Below are 23791 nucleotides of genomic sequence, written 5' to 3' on the forward strand. Positions count from 1 at the left end.
TGGCTAGTGCAAGAGGTAATTTTACCTTGGGATAATGGTTCCCCGTTTAACCCACAAATCTCAATTTCCGATGCCAAGGGTACTAAGGGAACAGAGTGTTTCAGGGCGAATTGGCGGTCCATAAAAACCCCGTCGGCCCCACTGTCCACAAAGGCCTCAGTCTTGACAGTTTGACATAGGATCTTCAAGGTCACCAGAATGATAAAAGTCTTCTTGGGAAATTCTGACTTCTGGCCTGACAGGATATTTCCCATCACCCTCAGGCCCTGAAGTTTTCCGGCTTTTCTGGGCATGATACTACCACATGACCTTTATTCCCACAGTACAAACACAACCCCTGCTGTCTCCTCCGCGTCTTCTCACGCGAGGAGAGGCGGGTAGCCCCAATCTGCATAGGCTCCTCAGAAAATTCCTCAGAGTCTGAGGTTCCCTTGGGAAGGAAGGAAATCTCAGTCTCCCTTTCAAGCCTACGCTCTCTCAGCCGTCTATCCACCCGGATGGATAACTGCATGAGCTGATCCAAGCTATCAGGCAAGGGATATTGTATCAGTTGGTCCTTTATCTGGTTAGAAAGACCTCTTCGGTACTGGTGTCTCAGGGCTGGGTCATTCCACTGGGTATCATGGGCCAACCTCCGAAACTCCGTACAGTAAACCTCAACTGGCCTTCGCCCTTGCTTAAGGATCGAAATCTGAGCCTCGGCTGAGGCCGTCTTGTCAGGGTCATCATACAACATGCCCAGTGCCGTAAAAAAAGCATCAACACTTTTAAGCGACGGACAGTCAGGCTGCAACCCATATGCCCAGACCTGTGGGTCTCCTTGTAGCAAGGAAATCACTATGCCCACCCGCTGAATCTCCGACCTAGAAGACTGAGGCCTAAGCCGGAAGTATAGCTTGCAGCTCTCCTTGAAACAAAAGAACTGCGAGCGATCTCCAGAAAAACGATCCGGGAGATTTACTTTCGGCTCCTTAACCCCTGCAGGTGCTGCTGCTGCGGGAGCTCCGCCAGCAGCCTGGGAGGTGTGCATTTTAATGGACAAATCATTAAATTGTCGAGTCAGGACCTGCACCTGATCGACCACCTGTTGCAACGTATTTTGAGGGGTATGCTCCATATTCCCAAAAAATTTCAACAGGAGTATTAGGCTGCTGAATATGTTATGCACACCAGTGCCTGCAGGAAAGTACTGGTGTCAGAACTGTTATGCACTCCAGTGTCTGCAGGAATGTACTGGTGTTTGAACTGTTATGCAAAACAAATGGACTCACAGACAAACTGGGGAATATGACATAACGTACACAGAAGGTAATAGGGTAACAAAATACACACAAAGTGAACAGAGAAGCCCAGAGGCTAAGGAACTGGGTATCTCCCTTGTATTAGAACTGCACAGATGGAAAAAGCAAGATGTTGTGTTTTAATACGTAGAGAACCCGAAATGCTGTTGCTAAGGGCAACAGCAAAACCCTAAAGGGTTACCAACGGGTGTGGCAGTAAACTCCTTGGTCAGAGATGGAATGATAGACACAAGGAGAGTCTCCACAATCCTATTTCTCACTTGCAGTGCACAGGTTTTAGCTTACTGCCACTAAACTGACCCCTGACACCTAGCACAGTGAGACAGGATTAGACAGGCAAGTCTTAGAATACAGCCGCAAACTTGCTAAGTTCACAGAGTAGTAACAGAACCCCAGCAAGCTAAACGACTGACTCCAGTCTTACTGCTAGGTCTGGATTGGCAGAGTGTAATACCAAATCCCCAGGCCTATTTGCAGTAAGCAACAAACAAATACAAAGCTACACAGTACTGGCTAACTTTCATGAACTGACTAACCAACAAAGATTCAGCAGCATCTGCTTACCCTGAAAAGAGGCCTTATAAAGCAGGTGCTGTCCACGCCCCACTCAGACCTCACAGACTGTGAGCACAAAAACCAGCACCGGATCCCCTGCCGTGCACAGAGCCTATAACCACTGCACAGCAAAAGACCCGAACCGGAGTATCAGCTGCGCTCAGGTTACTCCACTAGCACTTGTCTCCCGGTTGCCATGACGACGTGGCAGCACAGGGCAGGAGACCCTAACATTATAATAATATCAAGCGCCAGACATCATAATGATTTAAAATTATATAATGGAGTAATGTCATGTATGTGTATTATTGGAACGAAGCAAGATAGACCTGTCATATTTGGTATTAAAGCAAGCAGATTAATGTGTAGATTCATTTGATACTTGTTATGAAGTTGTAGGACATTGCAACAAATAGTTATGATTAAATGTATGAAAGCTAAAATCACTCTTATTAGAACAATAGACATTTACAGAAACAGGTGGTGGACACGAAACTCAGGCCAGCCCTTTGGATGTCTTCAAGGCTGAACCTGTTTAGCAAACGAACAGACCAGTGACTCATCATGAATGAGAAAGTTCCCTCCCTTAAAACTAGATAACACATTACAGAGACAAACAGTTGCTAGTTGCTGTTTTGTCCCAGACGATGATGGAGATGCTGTCTGTCCAGTTCCTGCATTATTTTCAGAGAGAGAGAGAGAGTGATATGGAGGGACGAATTTATATGAGAAAGATATGGTAATTGTATCGCTGGCCTGTAACTGTATGTATTAACTGCTTACTGTATAAATTGTAACCATGTAACTATATGTATACTGTACATTGTGATATATTGAATACATATCCTTTTAATAACAAATATATACATCAATGAGCTTTGGAACTCAGATAATGTGTGGGTGTATTGTTTTCTCTTATGGGATGCAGTGTTTTGCGATGTATAGCGCAAATTCATGGCACATGGTAATAAGATGTGCAGACGTTTACAATATATATTAGAGCGGCCATTTTAAATATTTGTTAGAAAGCAATTTGGTATTTACAGATGAGGGCTCGTCCGCAATATCACGGTCTTAATGATGCACTGTACATTACAAATGCGACGCTGTGGTCGATCAGCTTGTGGTGGACGCATCGTGACGCTGAGAAAATCATATCCGTGTGTTCTGTTGTGTTATCAGTAAGCCGATGATATGAAAAATTCAAGGGACAAAGTGTTTCTCATATTATTTAAGATGCTAAAACGTATTTTTATTGTTGCAAAACCAAGTTCAAATAAGTCATATTGTGTTTGATTCAGATTGGATTGTTTATCTGTTAAGTAGATTTAAAAGTACATTTAAAAGTTGCTGCATAGCCTTGATATAGTTTTTTTTTAAACTCAGGCATAAAATAACTTCTGGTGCTTGTATGATTTGTGATTTCTTTGTGACAAAGGAAGCCGCATGGTCTGTCCTTTATTTTGGACTAACCACATGGCCTGTCCACCATCTTGTGTAAACCTCATGGATGTGGAAGGGGGAGGAGCAGTGGCCATTTTAGGAAGGTCATTTTCTAAATAGCTGATTTTCAGTCTGCTCAGAACAATCAGTTTCCTTTGTCACATCAAACACCATTTATGAGTTACCAATGCATTTATTTAACCCATGCCATAGTCAATTACAAATAGTTTCAATTGGGCCTAGTGAGAGTAAATGGTGAGATAAATGCTTGGCTTGGTGTAAGAAATTGCAAACAGAAAAAAAGAAAATAAACTTTTTTTTTTCTTCTTCTTTCCCAGGATTTAGTTAACTCTCTGTTTGCTATAAGATAGGCATTGAAATGTTAACTGGTTCAACGACTAGTACAGGTAGGCAAAACATCTTTGATATGCAAATTAGAAGCACTGAATGGGTGAAGGTGTCTCATAGAAGGCCAGTGAATGATACATATATATAATATTATTATAATTATGTGTATATTTATATCAGTGTATGTTCTGCAAGATAGCTATCCAATCTGAATCATATCATTTAAATTATAGATTATTGCAGTCATTATAGATCTGTGTGAAATCGGATACATTTGTTTGCTATACAGATAAATTTAAAAAAAAGTGTTTAAGGAAGTAAATATAAAGCACAACACGCAGGTCTGGCCCGGTCGTTAAAGGTTACACAGAACAAGCGGTTGTGCTTGTGAGCGATTATAGTTAGTATTGCTCACATTTATAGAGTTGTGTTATTTGTTTTATTGCGTACGCACATTGGTACACGTGGTACGGAACTTGAGGACAGCGTACAAAAATGTGCACGTGGCATAGAGGTACGCACGGTTGCATAATTACGCAAGCTTGCGTAGGGTTGTGTGCGCATAATAAAACCACACAATATTTGTTCAATTAAGGTGGGATAGTAGACATTTAATACAATAGCACATAACTATCCAAATTCAAAAGCAGGTTACTCTAAATATAGTTTAAAAACTGTATTGCCTCTGCAGTTAAAGCTGCCGATAAGAACAAGTGAAAATTTTCTGTACAGAAAAACAAAGCGTATTTGAGTGAGTGAAAGCGGAGTGAGTGGAGCTGAACCCAGGAACTGAAGTGGTCTAAGTGGCTGGAGTGGTAACACTGGGTTAGTAGAAGCCCGGTGGCGTAGGGTTCGCTACCTTGCGTGATTAGAACTAAGTGGTCTAAGTGATCTGGAGTGGTCTAGGTGTCCCATACAACTAGGTGATCTGGAGTGGTCTAGGCTAGGTGGTCTACAGCAATCGTAGGGCATATAGATAACTAGTATCTATAGGCTGTGCTATTGCATCGCATGTCCGTTTGTTCTACACAGCACAACTTGATACCATTGTGTCATTCGCTGTGGAAAAGCATACGCAGATGTGATTGTATAGACAAAGGGGTTTTTCTTTGATAAAGTCGGGAAATCTCCCTGGTGGGCTTTCACTGGAAAGGGTGAAGGATAGTTATCTAATTTCTCTGTTTTTCACCCTACAAACAATTACAGTTGAAAGATACCGAAAAGGAATTTTTCGCTGCCTCTCTCAGGAAAATATTCCAACAGAACTTCCACCGAAAGAAATTACGGTGCTGTAAGGTCTGATAGGAGCCCTAAGTTGGGTACATCGCCTTCGCTATCGACAGTGTATGGTAGTACCGGCCAACGTGGGCGAGAGTGGGTGGAAGCACTCGGAGAACTTTCACCGTTGCCTTATATTGAGTATTTTGGTATTTGTGGGATTAGCCGAGAAGGCAAGACCCACAAATTATGGGAGTCAGTTGCTCAACTAAGGGACGTATGGTAGCCAGGGTTCAGGCAGAAGAGTTGGGATCGAGAAGGTCAGACTCGGGACCGAGAAGGTCAGAATTGCGGCCGAGAGGGTCAGCAAGGTTTATTATGTGTGGAAAATATGGTCCACACGCTGAAGTTTACTGTGACGAATGGGTACGTATGACTGACAACGATAGGGTATCATTCCCTAGGGTGGGCAGCTTTGAGCCAGAGGTACTGCAGAATGTAGGTATTAAAATATGTCTGATAAAATCCAGAAAACAAAGGGTCAGACATACAAATTGTTTAAACCTGTGGCAGCAAGAGGGGTTGGTGAGTTTGATCCTAAGGTATTGCAGGTGGTATGTCTAAACAAAGTCATATAAGACAAGAACGGAAATAAGATTTTACTCACCGGTAAATCTATTTCTCGTAGTCCGTAGTGGATGCTGGGGACTCCGTAAGGACCATGGGGAATAGACGGGCTCCGCAGGAGACTGGGCACTCTAAAGAAAGATTTAGTACTACCTGGTGTGCACTGGCGCCTCCCTCTATGCTCCTCCTCCAGACCTCAGTTAAGGAAACTGTGCCCGGAAGAGCTGACATTACAAGGAAAGGATTTTGGAATCCAGGGTAAGACTCATACCAGCCACACCCAATCACACCGTATAACTCGAGATAAACTTACCCAGTTAACAGTATGAACAACAAACAAGCATCACTCAACTGATGCCACATAACATAACCCTTTAGTAAGCAATAACTATATATATACACGTATTGCAGAAAGTCCGCACTTGGGACGGGCGCCCAGCATCCACTACGGACTACGAGAAATAGATTTACCGGTGAGTAAAATCTTATTTTCTCTAACGTCCTAGTGGATGCTGGGGACTCCGTAAGGACCATGGGGATTATACCAAAGCTCCCAAACGGGCGGGAGAGTGCGGATGACTCTGCAGCACCGAATGGGCAAACTCAAGGTCCTCCTCAGCCAGGGTATCAAACTTGTAGAACTTTGCAAATGTGTTTGAACCCGACCAAGTAGCTGCTCGGAAAAGCTGTAATGCCGAGACCCCTCGGGCAGCCGCCCAAGAAGAGCCCACCTTTCTTGTGGAATGGGCTTTCACTGATTTTGGATGCGGCAATCCAGCCGCAGAATGAGCCTGCTGAATCGTGCCACAGATCCAGCGAGCAATAGTTTGCTTTAAAGCAGGAGCACCCAGCTTGTTGGATGCATACAGGACAAACAGCGAGTCAGTCTTCCTGACTCCAGCCGTTCTGGTCACATAAATCTTCAAAGCCCGGACTACGTCAAGCAACTTGGAATCCTCCAAGCCACTAGTAGCCGCAGGCACCACAATAGGTTGGTTCAAATGAAAAGATGACACCACCTTTGGCAGAAATTGCGGACGAGTCCGCAAGTCTGCCCTATCCATATGGAAAAACAGATAGGGGCTTTTACATGACAAAGCCGCCAATTCTGACACACGCCTAGCCGAAGCTAAGGCCAACAGCATGAACACTTTCCACGTGAGATACTTTAGCTCCACGGTCTTAAGTGGCTCACACCAGTGGGATTTCAGGAAACTCAACACCACGTTAAGATCCCAAGGTGCCACTGGTGGCACAAAAGGGGGCTGAATATGCAGCACTCCCTTAACAAACGTCTGAACCTCAGGCAGTGAAGCCAGTTCTTTTTGGAAGAAAATGGATAGGGCCGAAATCTGGACCTTTATGGAGCCTAATTTCAGGCCCATAGTCACTCCTGACTGTAGGAAGTGCAGGAATCGACCCAGCTGGAATTCCTCTGTAGGGGCCTTCCTGGCCTCACACCAAGTAAAATATTTTCGCCATATACGGTGATAATGCTTTGCTGTCACATCCTTCCTAGCCTTTATCAGCGTAAGAATAACTTTATCCGGAATGCCTTGTTCCGCTAGGATCCGGCGTTCAACCGCCATGCCGTTAAACGCAGCCGCGGTAAGTCTTGGAACAGACAGGGCCCTTGTTGTAACAGGTTCTGTCTGAGAGGCAGAGGCCACGGGTCCTCTGTGAGCATTTCTTGCAATTCCGGGTACCAAGTCCTTCTTGGCCAATCCGGAACAATGAGTATTGTTCTCACTCCTCTTTTTCTTACAATTCTCAGCACCTTTGGTATGAGAGTAAGAGGAGGAAACACATAGACCGACTGGAACACCCACGGTGTTACTAGTGCGTCCACAGCTATCGCCTGAGGGTCCCTTGACCTGGCGCAATATCTTTTTAGCTTTTTGTTGAGACGGGACGCCATCATGTCCACCTGTGGCAGTTCCCATCGATTTGCAATCTGCGTGAAGACTTCTTGATGAAGTCCCCACTCTCCCGGGTGGAGGTCGTGCCTGCTGAGGAAGTCTGCTTCCCAGTTGTCCACTTCCGGAATGAATACTGCTGACAGTGCTAGTACGTGATTCTCCGCCCAACGAAGAATCCTGGTGGCTTCTGCCATTGCCACCCTGCTTCTTGTGCCGCCCTGGCGGTTCACATGGGCCACTGCCGTGATGTTGTCTGACTGAATCAGCATTGGTTGGTTTCGAAGCAGAGGCTCCGCTTGACTCAGGGCGTTGTATATGGCCCTTAGTTCCAGGATATTGATGTGCAGACAAGTCTCCTGACTTGACCACAGCCCCTGGAAGTTTCTTCCTTGAGTGACTGCCCCCCATCCTCGGAGGCTTGCATCCGTGGTCACCAGGACCCAGTCCGGTATGCCGAACCTGCGGCCCTCGAGGAGGTGAGCACTTTGCAACCACCACAGAAGAGACACCCTGGCCCTGGGGGACAGGGTGATCAGCCGATGCATCTGAAGATGCGATCCGAACCACTTGTCCAACAGATCCCACTGAAAGATCCTCGCATGGAACCTGCCGAAGGGAATGGCTTCGTATGACGCCACCATCTTTCCCAGGACTCGCGTGCAGTGATGCACCGATACCTGTTTTGGTTTTAGGAGGCCTCTGACCAGAGTCACGAGCTCCTGAGCCTTCTCCTCCGGGAGAAACACCTTTTTCTGGTTTGTGTCCAGAATCATGCCCAGGAAGGGCAGACGCGTCGTAGGAATCAGCTGCGACTTTGGAATATTCAGAATCCAGCCGTGCTGTTGCACCACTTCCTGAGAGAGTGCTACGCTGATCAGCAACCGCTCCCTGGACCTCGCCTTTATGAGGAGATCGTCCAAGTATGGGATAATCGTAACCCCTTGCTTCCGAAGGAGCACCATCATTTCCGCCATCACCTTGGTAAATATTCTCGGTGCCGTGGACAGGCCAAACGGCAACGTCTGGAATTGGTAATGACAGTCCTGTACCACAAACCTGAGGTACTCCTGATGAGGTGGATAAATGGGGACATGCAAGTACGCATCCTTGATGTCCAGAGACACCATATAATCCCCCTCTTCCAGGCTTGCAATGACCGCTCTGAGCGATTCCATTTTGAACTTGAATCTTTTCAGATAAATGTTCAGGGATTTTAAATTCAATATGGGTCTGACCGAACCGTCCGGTTTCGGTACCACAAACATTGTGGAATAGTATCCTCTTCCTTGTTGAAGGAGGGGAACCTTCACCACCACCTGCTGGAGATATATGAATTGCCGCTAACACTACTTCCCTTTCTATGGGGGAAGCTGGCAGGGCCGATTTGAGGTAACGGTGAGGGGGCATCACTTCGAATTCCAACTTGTATCCCTGAGACACATCTGTATAGCCCAGGGATCCACCTGTGAGCGAACCCACTGGTGGCTGAAATTTCGGAGATGCGCCCCCACCGCTCCTGGCTCCTGTGGAGCCCCAGCGTCATGCGTTGGATTTAGTGGAAGCCGGGGAGGACTTCTGTTCCTGGGAACTAGCTGAATGGTGCAGCTTCTTTCCTCTACCCCTGCCTCTGGCCAGAAAGGACGCACCTCTGACCTTCTTGCTTCTCTGTGATCGAAAGGACTGCATTTGGTAATACGGTGCTTTCTTAGGCTGTGAGGGAATATATGGCAAAAAGTTTGACTTCCCAGCCGTAGCTGTGGAAACTAGGTCCGAGAGACCGTCCCCAAACAATTCCTCATCCTTGTAAGGTAACACCTCCATGTGCTTTTTGGAGTCGGCATCACCTGTCCATTGCCGAGTCCACAGGACCCTTCTGGCAGAAATTGACATTGCATTTATTCTAGAGCCCAGTAGGCAAATGTCCCTCTGGGCATCCCTCATATATAGGACAGCGTCTTTTATATGCCCCAGGGTCAGTAAAATGGTATCCTTGTCTAAGGTATCCATTTCCTCAGACAGATTATCTGTCCATGCTGCTACAGTACTACACATCCAGGCCGACGCAATAGCCGGCCTCAGTATAGTACCTGAGTGTGCATAAACAGACTTCAGGATACTTTCCTGCTTCCTATCTGCAGGATCCTTTATGGCGGCCGTATCCTGTGACGGCAGGGCCACCCTTTTAGATAAGCGTGTCAGAGCTTTATCTACCCTAGGGGAGGATTCCCAGCGCATCCTGTCCGTTGGCGGGAAAGGGTACGCCATAAGTAACCTTTTGGAAATCAGCACTTTCTTATCGGGGGAATCCCATGCTTTTTCACATAATTCATTTATTCATGTGAAGGGGGAAAAGTCACCTCTTGCTTTTTCTCCCCATACATATACACCCTTTTGTCAGGGACAGGGTTTTCCTCCGATATGTGCAATACATCCTTCATTGCTATAATCATGTATCGGATGGCTTTAGTCATTTTAGGCTGCAACTTTGCCTCATCGTCATCGACACTGGAGTCAGAATCCGTGTCGACATCTGTGTCAACCAACTGGGATAGTGGGCGCTTTTGAGACCCTGACGGCCTCTGAGCTGCAGAATCAGACACGGGTTGAGACCCTGACTGATTATCCAACCTTTTATGCAAGGAGCTTACGTTATCATTTAACACCTTCCACATATCCATCCAATCAGGTGTCGGCGCCGTCGGCGGCAACACCACAGTCACTTGCACTTGTTCTGCCTCCACGTAACCGTCCTCGTCAAACATGTCGACACAAACGTACCGACACACCGCACACACACAGGGAATGCTCTAATTGAGGACAGGACCCCACAAGGCCTTTTGGGGAGACAGAGAGAGAGTATGCCAGCACACACCCCAGCGCTATATAACCCAGGGATTACACAGTAACTTAGTGTTTACCCAGTAGCTGCTGTTTATGATAATTTGCGCCTAAATTTATGTGCCCCCCCTCTCTTTTTACCCTTTTTCTACCTTGATACTGCAGGGGAGAGCCTGGGGAGCTTCCTCTCAGCGGAGCTGTGAAGAGAAAATGGCGCTGGTTAGTGCTGAGGAAGAAGGCCCCGCCCCCTCAGCGGCGGGCTTCTGTCCCGGGTCTGTGTAATAAAATGGCGGGGGCTCATACATATATACAGTGCCCATCTGTATATATGTGTCCTTTTGCCAAGAGGTATCCTAATTGCTGCCCAGGGCGCCCCCCCTGCGCCCTGCATCCTACAGTGACCGGAGTGTGTGGGTAGTGTGGGTGCAATGGCGCACAGCTGCAGTGCTGTGCGCTACCTCATGTGAAGACAGGAGTCTTCTGCCGCCGATTTCGATGTCTTCTTGCTTCTGCCGGTTTCTGACTTCTGGCTCTGCGAGGGGGACGGCGGCGCGGCTCCGGGAACGGACGACAAGGTCAGGTCCTGTGTTCGATCCCTCTGGAGCTAATGGTGTCCAGTAGCCTAAGAAGCGCAACCTAGCCGCAGTTAGTAGGTTTGCTTCTCTCCCCTCAGTCCCACGTAGCAAAGAGTCTGTTGCCAGCAGAAGCTCTCTGAAAATAAAAAAAACCTAACTAAAATACTTTCTTATTAGCAAGCTCAGGAGAGCTCACTAAAAGCACCCAGCTCTGGCCGGGCACAGATTCTAACTGAGGTCTGGAGGAGGGGCATAGAGGGAGGAGCCAGTGCACACCAGGTAGTACTAAATCTTTCTTTAGAGTGCCTAGTCTCCTGCGGAGCCCGTCTATTCCCCATGGTCCTTACGGAGTCCCCAGCATCCACTAGGACGTTACAGAAAATATAAGAACTGTTTGAACTTGTAGCAACAATAAACAAGTAGGAAGAAAAAGAGAATGCAAGTACACCGCCATATGTAGATGTGGAAGCAGTTACAGCCAGCATACAAACTATAGAAAATAATAAAAATATGAAAAATATGACTGTAACCTATATATGTACTAATGAATGTTGAAGTTTTATTCAGGAGGAGAAGGTGACCTGATTGTTTTCATCTATTTCTCATGCACTCAGAGGTGTATCCAACCGGTAAAAGAAGAGCAGTAGCCTGTGGGGGAAGTGGCTGAGACCAGTGGAACTGGTAAGTATGGTATCATTCGTGTACATATATAGTAAAACCAAAAAATAAAACAAAAATCAAGAAAGTAACGTCAGAAATGGAGAAAAACCTGTCCACACATTAGTATTTGCCAGTAGGAAAGCAGACAGAGACAGGGTAACCCCCGGGTATTTCTTTCAGTTACCATATAAGAAGTATTCATTCCTAGTAATGCCCCTAGTCAAGATGAGCTCGGAAATGTTTGTTGAACCATGTGCAGTCCTTAATACGGGATGAGAAGGATTGAATGAATACTTTGCATGACCTAGAAGCTTGTTAAAAAAAATTTTTTGTCTTTTGCAGTAATAGAAAACTCTCCATCTGGATAAGATCACTGGTAAACACTAATTCGGCAAATGGGAGGTGGCTGTCTCTGTGCTAATGGACGGGCTCAATAAGGCATTGAGGGCAGGGTGCAGACTTCTTTGCAAAATTGGAGAGAGGTCAAAGTAGCTAATCTTAGAAAGTGTGCTATTGAACATCACAAGAATAGTGCTAGGCGCAGAGAACAACAGGTGGAGAGGTTGAGGACGGTAAGTATACTAGCACATACAGGAAAGACCCATCAGTCCAAACCCCAGATCCCTAATGGTCAATAATATGTTACACTTGTAGGAAGGAAGGGCATTTTGCCAGAGATTGTAGGAGTAGTAAGACACATAGTCAATATAGACCCCCTAGACAAAAAACACAAGCCACATTATTAAACACATAGACGGGACCAAGGGACATATAGTAAGGACTCATAAGCCATATAGAAAACACAGATTTGGCTAATGGGAAGAACAAAATAAATGCAACATTACCCTTTGACAAAACTTGCTGGGGTTAAGATGGGGCCTCTAAACTTTTGCTTCTTTTTCCTAGCAGAAATGGCCCCTGATTAACTTAACAGGAATTTTGTTAGATATGGTATACATATAGCGTGCTCCCGCCCAGGAAGCACAAAGTATGTTGGATACCAACGAAGACTAATGTTGCATTTCATGGTTCTAGATTCATGTCCATCACAGGTAGAGGAAATTATCTCACAGATACCGGGTTCCCTACGAACTTAGGATGGACAAGACACTGGATTGATGGCTGGGATAGTCCCAATAGCGATACGACAAACACATAATTTTTTTAAGGGGAGTAGACCAAGTAGAGAATCACTTCCCCGTAGTGCCCAATCCAGTTGTAAAATTTTTATAAAATCTTCTCCACCTCTACAAACTCATCTGTCACCAACCTCTATTCTGTTTCTCTATAGTTTCCTCTTCATCTTTTGCGTTCACACAGGGTGGTACAACACATGGACCCAAGTACAGTTCAAACTCCACATGCTTAGGTCCTTCAGAGTTCTGCTCAAACCCAGTATATCTCAATAGCATGATAACACCAGTATTACTGCAGTGTGCCTTGTCATGCACAAAGGGTGGAGAAAGGATGAAAATACTGGTGAAGGGAAATGTTGTATAGGCACTGATATGCCTGTTGATGAATGGCAAACCTGACATTTTCTTTTTCATTTTCTTCTTCTTTCTCTCCTCTAGAGATGTTTCTTTTTTCTTTTTTTTCGAGTTATGCTCATGGTACTGTACATTGCAAACACACAATGACTTCGTACAGTTAACACCCTTTAGGAATTATTGTTATGTATTGGTGTGCACTGATGTTTTCTCAAACTGGGTAGAGGCATTTCCTGCCACCACGGATGCTGCTGTGTATACCGCAAAGAAAAATTGCGCAGAAATTTGTGTGTAGACAATGGTACCCCTAGAAGTAGGAGCAAAGCTTGAAATTGTACTATTGTGATCATAGATACTGCCACTAGTATTATGTAGCATCGGAACCACTCCCAGATCTTCACTTAACGAATCACCCTCTTTGAAATTTGTTTTTGTTTTGGTATTTGTGTCTTTTTGTTGTTTTTGGAAGACAACCTCATGTCATGATTGATCCGCACAATGATCAGAAATACACCAATGAGGTGACAATACAGTACTTTATCGAGATGAGCCAGCATTTGAGAACTTGACAAAAGAACTTGAAACTGTTGATTGCTGGTATGCCAAATACTAACTGTCTTAATTGTGAACCAAGAGACTGTATGATTGTTCTTACGCTCAGGTTGCCTAATAGACAGGTGGGAAAGACCGTACCAAGTTTTGTTGACAGCACTGTTCCAGTGAAAGTAGCCGAGAGAGGGACTTAGGTCCACTATTCCCATTGCAGGAAAATCGGTAGTCCGGAAGGAACTCGTAAATGGAGTGAGATCGCTAAAGTATCACCAGAGACTCTGTTCCGTGAAGACTGAGAGGCGGCACTGTTGAACACTACCTGAGCGTACTAAAGGATTGCAGAAAGACCAGTCATTGTAATTGATTTGTTATGAACAAGAGTTGTTTTGTTCTATTTCTCTTTTCTCTCTTTCCCGCTGACAAACTTTTTTTCAGGACATTCTATTTTTGCGAGTTTTTTTTATGTGGAGTCGAGTTTGGGACTGGAACTGGTTCTGGAGGAAGGAGTGATTTCCTTATAGGATCCCAGGATTAGCCGATCAGTTTGTTAAAGCCAGAGAAAAAAATCAAAGGTCTATTAGTTATGGAGTTCAGAGGTAATCAGGAACAATCAGACAATGGCTATTCACACATTGCAGATAAAGAGCTCATTAATATATGTGGAAAAAAGGTTTATGAGTGGCTCTCCCCGAACTCTGAAGGTTTATGTTATTTAGGAAGGACACTACTTATAACTAGTGATGAGCGAGGTTCGGTTTTACTCGGTTTTACTCGGTTCTCAAAACGGCATCTTATTGGCTATCCAAAACACGTGACATCCGTGAGCCAATAAGATGCCGTTTTGAGAACCGAGTAAAACCGCGTAAAACCGAGTAAAACCAAATCCGCTCATCACTACTTATAACCCTTGTTCAATTATTAAACAGACCTAGCATACCGTTCCAGAAATGGAAACAATGTTCAGAAAATGATAGGAATAATAAGATTTTAAACCTACCGGTAAATCTATTTCTCCTAGTCCGTAGAGGATGCTGGGGACTCCGTAAGGACCATGGGGGGGTATAGATGGGCTCCGCAGGAGATAGGGCACCTAAAAAGAACTTTGACTATGGGTGTGCACTGGCTCCTCCCTCTATGCCCCTCCTCCAGACCTCAGTTAGAGAACTGTGCCCAGAGGAGATGGACAATACAAGGCAGGATTTAGCAATCCAAGGGCAAGATTCATACCAGCCCACACCAATCATACCATGTAACCTGGAACATACATAACCAGTTAACAGTATGAACAAAAACAACAGTAACGGTCCAAGACCGATGTCAACTGTAACATAACCCTTATGTAAGCAACAACTATATACAAGTCTTGCAGAGTTTCCGCACTGGGACGGGCGCCCAGCATCCTCTACGGACTAGGAGAAATAGATTTACCGGTAGGTTTAAAATCTTATTTTCTCGTACGTCCTAGAGGATGCTGGGGACTCCGTAAGGACCATGGGGTTTATACCAAAGCATCCAATCGGGCGGGAGAGTGCGGACGACTCTGCAGCACCGACTGAGCAAACGCTAGGTCCTCATCAGCCAGGGTATCAAACTTGTAGAATTTAGCAAAAGTGTTTGACCCCGACCAAGTCGCAGCTCGGCAAAGTTGTAAAGCTGAGACGCCTCGGGCAGCCGCCCAAGAAGAGCCCACCTTCCTAGTGGAATGGGCCTTAACCAAATTTGGTACCGGCAATCCAGCCGTAGAATGAGCCTGCTGAATCGTATTACAGATCCACCGAGCAATAGTCTGCTTTGAAGCAGGAGCGCCAATCTTATTGGCCGCATATAGGACAAACAGAGCCTCTGTTTTCCTAATTCTAGCCGTCCTGGCTACATAAATTTTTAAGGCCCTGACTACGTCCAGGGATCTGGAATCCTCCAGGTCACCGGTAGCCACAGGCACCACAATAGGTTGATTCATATGGAACGACGAAACCACTTTAGGCAAAAATTGCGGAAGTGTCCTCAATTCAGCTCGATCCACATGAAAAATCAAGTAGGGGCTCTTGTGTGACAAAGCCGCCAATTCTGACACTCGCCTTGCTGATGCTAAGGCCAACAACATGACCACCTTCCAGGTAAGAAATTTCAACTCAACCTTGTTAAGCGCTTCAAACCAGTGTGATTTTAGGAACTGCAACACCACGTTCAGGTCCCATGGTGCCACTGGAGGCACAAAAGGGGGCTGGATGTGCAGCACTCCCTTTACAAACGTCTGGACTTCTGGAAGAGAAGCCAATTCCTTCTGAAAGAAAATCGAGAGGGCCGAAATCTGTACCTTAACCGAGCCTAATTTCAGGCCCATATCCACTCCTGTCTGTAGGAAGTGGAGAAGACGACCCAAATGAAAATCTTCCGTAGGTGCATTCTTGGTCTCACACCAAGACACATACTTTCACCAGATACGGTGATAATGTTTTATTGTCACCTCCTTCCTAGCCTTTATTAAAGTAGGGATGACCTCTTCCGGAATCCCCTTTTTTGCTAGGATTCGGCGTTCAACCGCCATGCCATCAAACGTAACTGCGGTAAGTCTTTAAATACACAGGGCCCCTGCTGCAACAGGTCTTCCCTCAGAGGAAGAGGCCAGGGGTCTCCTGTGAGCATCTCTTGTAGATCTGAGTACCAAGCCCTTCGAGGCCAGTCTGGGACAACGAGTATCGTCTGTACTCTTCTTCGTCTTATGATCCTCAACACTTTCGTGATGAGAGGAAGAGGAGGGAACACGTAGACCGATTCGAACACCCATGGTGTTACCAGTGGGTCTACTGCTACTGCCTGAGGGTCCCGAGACCTGGCGCAATACCTCCGAAGTTTTTTGTTGAGGCGTGACGCCATCATGTCTATTTGAGGAGTTCCCCAAAGACGTGTTACATCTGCAAAGACTTCTTGATGAAGTCCCCACTCTACTGGATGGAGATCGTGTCTGCTGAGGAAGTCTGCTTCCCAGTTGTCCACTCCCGGAATGAAGACAGCCGACAGAGCGCTTACATGATTTTCCACCCAGCGAAGGATCCTTGTGGCTTCCGCCATCGCGACTCTGCTTCTTGTCCCGCCTTGGCGGTTCACATGAGACTCTGCTGTGACATTGTCTGATTGAATCAGAACCGGAAGGTTTCGAAGAAAACTCTCAGCTTGTCGAAGGCCGTTGTAAATGGCCCTGAGTTCCAACACATTGATGTGTAGACAGGACTCCTGGTCTGACCAAAGACCCTGAAAAGTCTTTCCCTGTGTGACCGCTCCCCATCCTCGGAGGCTCGCGTCCGTGGTAACCAGGATCCAGTCCTGAATCCCGAACCGGCGACCCTCAAGCAGGTGGGCATTTTGCAACCACCAGAGGAGGGACACTCTGGTTCCTGGGGACAGAGTTATTTTCCGATGTAAATGCAGATGGGACCCGGACCACTTGTCCAGAAGGTCCCATTGAAAAGTCCTTGCATGGAACCTTCCGAAGGGAATGGCCTCGTAGGCCGCCACCATTTTCCCCAGAACTCGAGTGCATTGGTGAACTGACACCCTTTTCGGTTTTAGCAGGTCTCTGACCATGTTCTGGATGTCTTGGGCTTTCTCTATTGGGAGGAAGACCTTCTTTTGTTCCGTATCCAGTATCATACCTAGGAACGGTAGTCGAGTTGTCGGAATCAACTGTGACTTTGGTAGATTTAGAATCCAACCGTGTTGCTGGAGCACTCTCAGAGAGAGCGCCACACTGCTCAGCAATTTCTCTCTTGATCTCGCTTTTATCAGCAGATCGTCCAAGTATGGGATAATTGTGACTCCATGCTTGCGCAGGACCACCATCATTTCCGCCATTATCTTGGTGAAAATCCTCGGGGCCGTGGAAAGTCCAAACGGCAACGTCTGAAATTGGTAATGACAATCCTGTACAACGAATCTCAGGTATTCCTGATGGGGGGCATATATGGGGACATGAAGGTATGCATCCTTTATGTCCAGAGACACCATAAACTCCCCCTCCTCCATGTTGGCTATTATTGCTCTGAGAGATTCCATTTTGAATTTGAATCTTTTTAAGTACAGGTTTAGAGATTTCAGATTCAAAATCGGTCTGACCGTACCGTCCGGTTTCGGGACCACAAATAGGGTTGAATAGTAACCTCTTCCCTGCTGGTGCAGGGGAACCTTGATTATCACTTGCTGTATACACAGCGTTTGAATTGCAGCTAACACTACATCCCTTTCCGATGTGGAAGCTGGTAGGGCCGATTTGAAAAATCGGCTCGGGGGCACATCCTCGAATTCCAATTTGTAACCCTGGGAAACTATTTCCAACACCCAGGGATTCAGGTCCGAACTGACCCAGGCCTGACTGAAAAGTCAAAGACGTGCCTCCACCGGTGCGGACTCCCTCAGGGGAGTCCCAGCGTCATGCTGTGGTTTTTGGAGCATCCGGGGAGGACTTTTGTTCCTGGGCACCTGCCGAAGCAGGTGCTCTCTTGCCTCTGCCCTTACTTCTGGCGAGGAAAGAGGATCCCCGACCTCTTTTGGACTTGTGCGACCGAAAGAACTGCATCTGATAGGGTGTTGCTTTCTTTTGCTGTTGGGGAATATATGGTAAAAAATTTGATTTACCTGCTGTAGCTGTGGAAACCAGGTCCGTCAGCCCATCCCCAAACAATACATCACCCTTATAGGGTAGTACTTCCATATGTTTTTTGGAATCCGCATCACCCGTCCATTGGCGAGTCCATAAGGATCTTCTCACTGAGATAGACATGGCATTGGCCCTAGAAGCTAGCAATCCAATGTCCCTTTGAGCATCCCTCATAAATAAGACTGCGTCTTTTATATGGGCTAGAGTTAGGAATATAGTATCCTTATCCATAGTATCAAATTGATCTGTCAGCTCATCTGTCCAAGCTGCAATTGCGCTACACACCCATGCCGACGCAATTGTCGGTCTTAACACAGCACCCGTATGAGAATAAATACCCTTTAAGGTAGTTTCTTGCCTGCGATCTGCAGGGTCCTTAAGGGCCGTGTCAGGAGACGGTAGCACCACTTTCTTGGACAAGCGCGTCAGGGCCTTGTCCACAGTGGGGGGTGATTCCCAAATCTCCCTGTCCTGCTTAGGGAAAGGGTATGCCATAACATTTCTTTTGGGGATCTGCGGTCTCTTATCCGGAGTCTCCCAAGCTTTTCCAAAGAACTCATTTAATTCATGAGATGTGGAAAAAATTAATAATCTGTTTCTTTTCCTTAAACATGTGTACCCTTGTGTCGGAGACCGAGGGTTCATCCACAATATGCAACACATCCCTTATTGCCACAATCATACACTGAATGGTTTTAGTCACCCTAGGGTGCAATTTTACTTCGTCATAGTCGACACTGGAATCAGAATCCGTGTCGGTAGTAGTGTCTTGTGTTAAGGGACGCTTTTGAGACCCCGACGGGCCCTGTGAGTCGGTCCAATCCGAGGATTGACCGCCTGATGTCCCCCCTAAACCAGCCTTATCAAGCCTTTTATGTAAAGATGCCACACTTGCATGCAACGTATGCCACATGTCCATCCAATCTGGAGTCGGCACAACCGACGGGGACTCACCACTCATTTGCTCCACCTCCTCCTTGGAGAAGCCTTCCGCCTCAGACATGTCGACACACACGTACCGACACCCCACACACACACACACAGGGATTAACCTATAAGGGGACAAAACCCCAACCAGGTCCTAAGGAGAGACAGAGAAAGAGTATGCCAGCACACACCAGCGCTTAACAACACTGGAAAAAAAATAATATATATATATATATCCAGATAGCGCTTTTTTATATATATTATGTCAATTCCCACTCACTGCGTCGCCAAAATGCCCCCCTCCTCTTTTTTCCAGCCTGTGTTCAGCAGGGGAGAGACCAGGTAGCCAGCGTTTTCTTTATCATTCAGCTTCTGTGGAGAAAATGGCGCTGGTTAGTGCTGAGGATCAAGCCCCGCCCACCCGACGGCGGGCTTCGGTCCCAGTGATTTTTCAATAAAATGGCGGGGGAACAGCGATTTACTGCCTCCGCAGTCTAATCCCACTGTATTTATGCCAAAATGCGCCCTGCACCCTTCAGTGCTACTCTGTGTGTGTGTGTGGGAGCAATGGCACGCAGCTTACCGCTGCGCGCCTAACCTCATGAAGATCTGATGTCTTCTGCCGCCTAAGATGTCATCTGTCTTCTCTATCTGCTTCTACCTTCGGCATCTGTGAGGAGGACGGCGGCGCGGCTCCGGGACGAACCCCAGGTGAGACCTGTGTTCCGACTCCCTCTGGAGCTAATGGTGTCCAGTAGCCTTAAAAGCAGTGCCCAACTTAACAAGCCAGCTCTGCTTCTCTCTCCTCGGTCCCACGATGCAGGGAGCCTGTTGCCAACAGGACTCCCTGAAAATAAAAAACCTAACAAAATTATTTTTCCACAGAAAACTCTGGAGAGCTCTCTGCAGTGCACCCATTCTCCTCTGGGCACAAGATCTAACTGAGATATGGAGGAGGGGCATAGAGGGAGGAGCCAGTGCACACCCATAGTCAAAGTTCTTTTTAGGTGCCCTATCTCCTGCAGAGCCCGTCTATACCCCCCATGGTCCTTACGGAGTCCCCAGCATCCTCTAGGACATAAGAGAAATGTAGATCATGAAAATTTTATGTCACTTTCACGATTTGTTTGTGTCTTTTTCATCTACCCAGCAGAACCTCAATCGAATCCAAACATCAGTGTACAAAGACGTAGGTACATGTATGTGTGAAATGTTCGTTGCAAATCAGACATTATAGGCCAAAGCACTGTCCCAGCATACTCTATAGGTTGAATGTTGTCCCACACCCAACCAGTGGTCCCGTGACCGCCAAGTGCATATAGAGGATGTCTCGTCCTCCTCCCTGTCTTCCCCAAATATAGTCAAGTGTCTGATTTGCGAAATGAATACATACTTGTGTCTAGGTCACCGATTATTGTCTGAAATATTTTTTTCTTATATTAATAATTGATGGCAGTTATTGTTTACTGTCAAAGGGTGGACTGTCGAAGTCAAAAATATTACATAGAAAGAACACAAATAAGTCGCTATGCTTGCAAATATGCGCAGCGAGCACAGCAATATATGGTAACACACGCATTTACACGGACATGCCACAGAGATGGATTCAACACTTATTTCATACAGCACATAATTATAATAATATCAAGCGCCAGACATCATAAAGATTTAAAATTATATAATGGAGTAATGTCATGTATGTGTATTATTGGAATGAAGCAAGATAGACCTGTGATATTTGGTATTAAAGCAAGCAGATTAATGTGCAGATTCATTTGATACTTGTTATTAAGTTGTAGGACATTGCAACAAATAGTTATGATTAAATGTATGAAAGCTAAAATCACTCTTATTAGGACAATAGACATTTACAGAAACAGGTGGTGGACAGGAAACTCAGGCCAGCCCTTTGGATGTCTTCAAGGCTGAACCTGTTTCGCATACGAACAGACCAGTGACTCATCATACCTGCCTTTTGAGGAAGACGCCCTGCTGGCGTTGAAACGCGTTAAGGAATACAGGAAATTTCATGAGGACCGGTACCGCTGTGTACTTCCATCTCCATCTGAGCCGTGCACGGGAAACCAGACCGACGGCTGCAGTACAAGCGCCCCAGCCCGCAGCTTCAACCCCGCGCGGCCCTCAGCCACAGCCGCTACCACACTGACGGGTGATACGAGCGTCAGACGGGCTGTTGATCGGTGCTTCTGGCCGGGCCCCTGCCACTCCGGCTCCATCGGCAAACGACCAATGTGAAAGGGGACACGGAGCTCCCGCATGCAGCAGCGTCTCGGTGAGGACGCCCGAATCAAGTCTCCCACATATTACAACACTGCTTCATCCCGCTGAGGCTCTGGTGTATATCATCTCCCTGGTTAACGGGACAACACCAGGGAGCAGGAATCGAAAGCTCCTGCCCAGCGGTAACAGGTTCACTTACCATATTTATATTTCTATATATTTTTTTCAACTATCTGTGTACATTGCTAATATCTGTTGAACAAATCTACTCCAACCCGGGTCACGGGTACCACCCTGTGGGCATGCCACTGTGAGTCACACAGTTGGAAATTATTCTGCAGCTGCACCTTCAAGTGTGTACATATTGTTTTTTGTGTAATCCCGAGACTCTTGTGCCAACAGTGGCTATTTTTCATGTTTGCAACCTGTATTCTAACCAAATATCAGGTGTTTTGATCTATCACACTGCTGCACAACATTATTGTGATGTTTTATTAATTGTCTTACACCCCCGGGAGGTTGTTGCATTGTATTTAATGTGTATTTTTATTAAATATTTTATACTATATGATTGTTAAGCGCCACTTGGTTTTTTTTGGTACTTCAGTGACTCATCATGAATGAGAAAGTTCCCTCCCTTAAAATGAGATAACACATTACAGAGACAAACAGTTGCTAGTTGCTGTTTTGTCCCAGACGATGATGGAGATGCTGTCTGCCCAGTTCCTGCATGATTTTACAGAGAGAGAGAGAGTTATACGGAGGGACGAATTTATATGAGAAAGATATGGTAATTGTATCGCTGGCCTGTAACTGTATGTATTAACTGCTTACTGTATAAATTGTAACCATGTAACTATATGTATACTGTACATTGTGATATATTGAATACATATCCTTTTAATAACAAATATATACATCAATGAGCTTTGGAACTCAGATAATGTGTGGGTGTATTGTTTTCTCTTATGGGATGCAGTGTTTTGCGATGTATAGCGCACATTCATGGCACATGGTAATAAGATGTGCAGGCGTTTACAATATATATTAGAGCGGGCATTTTAAATATTTGTTAGAAAGCAATTTGGTATTTACAATCTATAATTAGGCAACTAAGTGCATATAATCTGGGGTGATAATTTGCTTAGGAATTCCAATTTAGGTTTTTTACTGACGTCAGCTGCGATTGCTGTGACTTAAAACATGGCACCTGGCGCAACTGTATTCTTATTATTTTGAGTAGCCCTGTAATCACAGTATTGCAAACTCATCGGTCGGTGGCTTGTTCTGTACTAGACAGTCTTTTAACATGCTGGACGGCTCTTGCTGTGTGATTCTCAGCAGCTGCAGTTGTGCTCAGGAGCGTAGGGAGGGCTGTTCCAGTGGAGCGAATGCTCCAGGCGCTGGAAACTTCAGAGGGCAGCGGCGGCGCTGCAGGGACCGTTACTCACGCCGCTCGTCCTTTGTAGTCTTTTCACAGACGCGGCCCGGGATGGCGGCAGTAGTGAGACAGAGCAGCACGCACAGCAGGGTTCTAACTGGAAGCTGCTTAGCTCCAGTCACCCATGTGTCTGTACAAGAGGAGGCTCCGGCTCCATAGGAGAGGCAGGCGATGGTATGAGAACATAATTAAACTGGAACTGAGGATGGTGATGTGACTGGGTCATGAGTATGGTGATGGGGCAAGGGACAGAGGATGGTGATGGGGCAAGGGCAGGGGGCTAAGGATGGTGATGGGACAGGGGGCAGAGAAAGGTGATGGGGCAGGTAACAGAAGATGGTGATGGGGCAGGGGGCTGAGGATGGTGATAGGGCAGGAGTCTGAGGCTGATTATGGGAGCTCTGGCTGAGGAAGGTGATGTTGCTGAGAATGGTGATGGGGCTGTGGGTGAGGGCAGTGTTGAGGGACTGAGGATGGTGTTGAGGGGCTCAGGAAGATGATGAGATGCTGAGCTGATGAGGGCTGGGGACAGTTGTGAGGTGATAAGGGCCCCGGGGGAATAAGAGTGTGGGACCAAGGGTGTGTGTGGGGGGGGGACGCGCCGTGATGTGAGTTTGCTCCGGGTGCCATTGCTTCATGCTACGCCTCTGTTGTGCTATAATCGCAGAACTGCATCTGAAGCTGAATAAGGCCCTATGTTTTATTTCTTTTTTATCCTCTATATGCTGAATTCTATGGTTGATCATGTGACCGAAGAAACATGCAAAAAGATAAGCAGAAAAAGTTTTCCTTTTTAATTGTGCACTTGCACTTTACACTCACTGACTTAGGAGTGTGGTATGTAATATGACCTGATTTTTACACTGTTAGGCGCTAATTTTTCCTCTACTATTGCTAAACATAGACTGTCACAATGGTGAGTGAGGATGCCAGGACCCAGAAGAGACAACAGCAAGGGGGTATCTCTTGTCCATTGGATACAGCACAGCTGTGAGACTGCAG

General features: G+C 46.2%; 1 long non-coding RNA gene across 1 annotated transcript in view; it reads right to left on the bottom strand.

Annotated features, from left to right (window-relative positions):
• LOC134927974 (uncharacterized) overlaps window positions 1-23791 on the bottom strand; it is a 117261-nt gene that overhangs the window by 83709 nt on the left and 9761 nt on the right. The gene's annotated exons all lie outside the window — the stretch shown is intronic.

This window comes from Pseudophryne corroboree, chromosome 5, assembly GCF_028390025.1.
Source record: "Pseudophryne corroboree isolate aPseCor3 chromosome 5, aPseCor3.hap2, whole genome shotgun sequence".
Lineage (NCBI taxonomy): Eukaryota > Metazoa > Chordata > Amphibia > Anura > Myobatrachidae > Pseudophryne > Pseudophryne corroboree.